The sequence below is a fragment of the Mustela putorius genome, unplaced genomic scaffold (genome assembly GCF_011764305.1).
Source record: "Mustela putorius furo isolate JIRA1106 unplaced genomic scaffold, ASM1176430v1.1 tig00000430_pilon_pilon_pilon, whole genome shotgun sequence".
Classification (NCBI taxonomy): domain Eukaryota; kingdom Metazoa; phylum Chordata; class Mammalia; order Carnivora; family Mustelidae; genus Mustela; species Mustela putorius.
In genome coordinates this window covers 17020620-17026619 of record NW_025421377.1, presented here as the reverse complement: position 1 = coordinate 17026619, position 6000 = coordinate 17020620, and positions in this window count along the sequence as shown.

The following is a 6000-nucleotide window of genomic DNA, read 5'->3' as shown; positions in this document are numbered from 1 at the left end:
TAAGGGAGAGAGAGAGACAGTGTGCACACATTCGCATGAGTAGGGGGGAGGGGGAGGGGGAGAGAGAGAATCCCAAGCAGGCTCCACACCCACCATGGAATTGAATGTGAGGCTCAATCTCATAACCATGGGATATGATCTGAGCCAAAGTTGAGTTGGATGCTTAACTGACTGAGTCACCTAGGCACCCCTGAAACATTACTTTCATGAGGTATAGGCATCTATTAAGCACTGTGCCTTCTTCTTTGTAGTAGAGGATATAAGGTGATGCAGTTTGTCGTAATTTCAAAGGGATATCTGACATGCTTCTAACCACTAGATCTTCAAATAGGTACTGAAGCATCAGGTTCCTGAATTGTTATTGGATTTAATCCCACCCTTTGAATCAGACGAGTCTCAAAAGTCTTCCAATACTGTAGCTACCTCTTTCTCTTCTTGTACAATCAGCATGAGGCCATCAACATAGTGGATCGGTGTGATGTTTCTTGTAATGTCTGGAAGATCCGGATTTCTTTGGAATGTGGTTTAACTCGGTTTATAAGCCTGATGTCCACAAGAGCAGGAGGGAGTAGCTCATGAAAGGGAAACCTGTTACCGTGTTGAGGAAAACTTTCTCTATTGGCTTTTGGTGTGTTAAAAATACAAGGAACTAAAATCTTTGAGTTATCATTGTCCTCTTCGTCAGCAGCTTGATCCTTCTCATTAAGAGACCTAACCGTAGCGTAACTGACTTGCTTGAGCCGAGCATTCAATCCTCTTGTAAGCTTAACACTGTTTTAAATCCTGGAGTTGGTGTTCATCATTTCCCCTTATCACTAACACAAGGTGAGAGTTTCTTTTAAGTTACCAAAAAACAGAAACAAAAACAAAAAGTAAACAAAAACCTCTCTTGATCTCATATTTAGTTTTATTTTCCTGTTAATTGCTCAGATTTTTTTTTTTTTAATCCATCTCTAGGGAATCAATGTAGTCATGCTAACCCAAAGGGGAGCTCTGAAACAAATATTGCTTGTTAGAGGAATGCTATGTTGGGCAAAGATGGTTAAGCTTCTATACCACTACCCTCCTTGTTCATTGACTAGGAGTCTCCCTAGAAGAGAAGCATCTCTACTAATAAACTGAGGCACATCCTGAAAGTGTAGACTGTTGGAGTCAGTAAGCTAGCCACTCACTTGTAGCTGTGCAGAGACTGCATTCTGGAAAGAAGGCCCAATATGTGTGTGTAGGGCATGATGGGAGCCCCAAATAAGTGTCCGCCACAGAACGACTCACAATGCTCTCTAAATACTTTTTTAAAATGTCACCTTCTTTAAAAGCTCATTTGAATGAAAAGAAAAGACATATTATCAGTGAAATTAACAAAGGCCCTCTGAATTTTGGGAAATACAAAGATTAAACAACAACAGAAAAAGCTTTCAACAAATTTTAAAGTATTTTATTTTTGCTTTTGCATTTTAAAGTTTGCATTTAAAAATTTAAAATGTAGCAAAGAATGCTACGCTCCCTCTTTGCCAAATATATTTATTTAACACAAATCTTTTCTGACCATATCATAAAATATATTAAATTTTTGTTACTAGATGGTGGTATATAAATACTTGCATTCTAAATATGTGAATAGAAAGATTTAACATAAATGGAAAAATAAACTATAATAAGCATAGAATTCGTTTGCCCAAAGTACTGGATAAAATTTAGTACAAGTTTATAAACATTTCCTCCCTCAGCCCTTATGGTCCAATAAAATGTGCTCATCATGGTTTCCTAATTACTGCAAAGCTTATTTAGGGGTGGTTATGTCTGGGAATACTTGATTTTTATTCCTCTGGCATGTGACGAAGAGGATCTAAGTGGATTTTTAAATCTCATGGTGGGCACTTACTATTCTTACTGCATTCAGTAAAATATAGCAGGAAATCAGCCCCTGCCTCCTGTTTGGCCTGCGACTACGTAATAAAAGCATTCTATTGTAAAGTTCACATTGATTTTACCTAGAACTTTTCTATTTAAGGAAATTAGAACCTAACATTGAATTCAAAGCTCATTAGAGCTTCAGGGAAGTTGAATGTAAACTAAATTTCCCTTTGAAATGGATTTTTCTTATGACAGATACCAAATTTAGGCTAACATTTTAGGTGATCATTTGCATTTGCTGTAAAATCACTTTTATTGTATGTGTCTCCTATTAATCTCCTGAGACTGGGTAATAGAAACATTATCCTGATTTTTCAGTTGAGAAATTTAAGTTTCACAGAAGCTCCTGGCTTGTGACTCTTATGTAGCTCATTAGCATTAGATCTAAAAACGGGGATGGATAGCATACAAAACGGAGTCTTCCTTCTGAGTCTGTTACTTCACTTTTTATGTAACTATGCAATTTAGGGAACATTAGGGATTAACGTCAAATGCTCACATTTGAATTTTATCTCTTTTCTTATTCCCTTCAGAAATTCTTTCATTTCATCAATTGTAGATTTTGTGAAGACAAGAAACCTATTTCATTACTTGTCTTAGTTCTATCCCCCACGGTTAGGTAGTGATACTTTATAGCCAAATAGCTATAGACCTCTATGAAAATGATGAGTCATTAATATGTTTAATTAATAGTTTAAAATGTTGCCATTTTATCAGATTGACAATGAATTCCCTATTTTAGTTGGACTTTTACTACATTTTAAATTCTATTTTATCAAATAGGTTCTCAAAATAAAAAATTATTCATTTTAATTTATCTTTGTATAAAGCATGAGTTTATTCTAATACAAAATGCCATAGTATTTCCTAAGTCACCCTTGGTTAGTTTGTCCTTTAAGACATTAATTCCAGAGGGAAGAGAGAGTTTCAAATTTATATATAACTTTATTGCTTCTGTAGTGAATAAATCATTTCTGACAAGGTGTCTACAATATAATAGAAAGCAATTTCAGTATGAGTTTAACTTAAATAGTTTGGAATAATATCACATAGTCTAGGTTCCCAGTTACACATCATGCCCTACACACACATATTCTTGTTTATTATAGCAGAAAATTTGCTTAAAATAAGTTTATATTAGGTAGGATTACTATCTTAGAAGACCTTGAGCTTCCTTCTAGTATACCAGAAAAATTTATATAAAGAGTAGGAAGAATGAGTAGTTAAAGAAAAAACAAAAAGAAGGGTATACACATTTGTAACTAAAATTGATATCAGACAAAAATAATGGGGCATTTTAAATTTTCTCTTTCTCTCTCTGGTTTTCCAAGATCCAGGGTTTCCATACTCTCATATTGATCGATTAAAAGCAAAACTTACCACTTTTTTTTTTAATTTCTGACTTTTTAATAAAAATATTTCTTGGGACACCTGGGTGGCTCAGTCAATTAAGCTTTCAGCTCAGGTCATGACCTCAGGGTCCTGGGATGGAGCCCTGCATCAGACTCCTTGTGCAGCAGGAGGGCTGCTGCTCCCTCTGCCTGTCATTTCCCCTGCTTGTGCTCCCTCTCTCTCTCTCTGACAAATAAATAAACAAAAATAATGAGTACTGTTATGCTGAAAATAAATAAAAAATAAATTAAAAAAAATATATATATATAATTATTTTTCCTCATTTTTTGGGGGGTGGAGGGAAGATAGGTGCAAACAGGTTGTATTCATTTTTAAACATTTTCAAACATAGTTATTGAGGTATAATACACATACCAACAATTTTACTAATTTGAGCATTTAATTTCCTGAACTTCTATGTACTGCTGAGTATGCTCTTCCTATCCTATTGAGATCATATGTACTGTGAAGCTTTTATCTCACCTTTTATTAACAAAAGTGATCATTTTTATATGTTCACTTCTTGCTTAGCAAATAATCTAGAAATAGTTTTCTCTAGAGTTCATATTTTCTTTCAATAAAGCTGCTTAACACTTAAAAATAATTTTAAAGTACGGAATTTCTTTTCTTTAAGTTTATCACTTTCTGTTTTTCCATTGACTAAATATTAGCTGAATATATATTTTAAAATTACAGAAAGTTAAGAGTACACAACATTAGTTTTTTCTTGTATCCAATCTTATAAATTCATTTCTTATTTTAGCTAAAACTACTTGAGATATACAGAGGCTAGCTAGAGTCGATGCTAATTCAGAGTAGTTTAACATTTCTTTTGGCATTGGAAAAAATTCGCTTGGACCTACTGTCTATAGTATATTAGGGATTACTTTAAATTAATAAGACAAAATAATGTATTTCCTTGTTTCTTAAAAAATATATTTTGACTATATTTGCCTCTTTTTAAATAAAATATACAATTCCTTGATAAGTACATAAAGCCTTTCATGAGTCCCATTTCTTCTATCCTTTTAGACTCACCTATTATGGAGTCTCCACAAGAACTCATTCATCAGTTATAAGAAGCAATTTATTTTTTCTGAATAGATCATACATTCCTGAATGGTTCCCGTGCTTGATACCTTTTCATGTGCCATCCTATCTACCAGGGATGCCACTTTTCCCTGCATTCACTAGACTTATCATTTTAGATATGATTCAGGTGTTTTGTATACTTTTGCTAAATCCCTAGATTAAGTCTTTTTCTGAGCTCCTATAGCATCCTGTTCCTGTCTCTAGAATGGCAATCAGCATAATATTAAAAATGGTAATGTTATGCTATCTTCAGTATCCATAGCACGTAATGACATATAAGCAACTAATGCACTACATTTGCAATTAATACATCTTTTCTATTAATTGGATGGATATGTATACATTAATCAGTTCATCAAACATGAGAGCTAAGATAAGGGGAGAAGATATAACAATAATTATCATTTATGGAATGTGTATTTTGTGTATTAAGTTTTAAACATCCTTCTAAATGTAGAGTGAGGAAACGGAGGCAAAGGAAGTTAAATGACTTGCCAAAAGCATATAACTAATAGGAGAGTCAAAATGTGAACAGAGGAAGAATCAGGGTATGCACCCTCAAAGATGGTGCAGGGATTTATTTACAGCAAAGATATTTATTTACAGCAAAGGTAAATGCAGGAATTTATTTACAGCAATCAGAAAAAAATAGAAACCAAAATCAATTTTTAAAAAACAGGTACTCCTGAAAAAAACAAAATCTTAATATATAAACTCGAACAGATCCTGAAGCATCTCAATAAAATCTTGTACTGTTTACTAGCTTTGGACAGCTTATACTTTATATGAGTCTGATCTAAGTCAGAAATCCCTTAGCTACTCATTCATCTCAGGGACTTATTGTTTCTAGATTATGCCTTAATTTATAACATTATTTTATAGATCTAACATTAATTCCTAAGTTTCCACTTAATTTTTTGGAAACTAAGAACATGTTTAAAGTATTGCTTTAAAGAAGTGTCTTAGGCAATTATCAAAGATATTTCTCAATGCCCTTGTGAAATTCCCTATCTCTGTGTAGGCTGGACGTAGTGACATCTAACAATAGAATACAATAAAGGTAATTTGGATGCCTCTACTGTGATTAGTTTACAAAAGATTGTAACTTTAACAGAATACAATAAAGGTAATTTGGATGCCTCTTCTGTGATTAGTTTACAAAGGATTATAACTTTATCTTGGTGAAGACTCTCTCTTAGTGGCTCTGATGAAGCTTGCTGCCACTTTGGGCACCTGGCAAGGAACTCTGAGGAACTGAGTGTTGCCAATAGCTATTGAGTGAGATTGGAGGTACGATCTCCTCCACTTGATGCTTCTGAAGAATGCACGGACCCTGGGCCCACACCTTTACTGCAGCCTTCAGAATGACTGTAAAGCAAAGGACCCAGATAAGCACTGTCTGATTCCTAACCAACAGAAGGAAAATCTGAGATAATAAATATCTCTGTGTGTGTGTGTGTGTGTGTGTTTTGTTTTCAGTGATTAAGTTCTATATCAATTTGTTACACAGCAATATATAACCAATGTAAATAGTATTCACAAAAATGTTTATAAATATAAACACATTGTTTTACTTATATTTATGTTTTGCACATATGTATA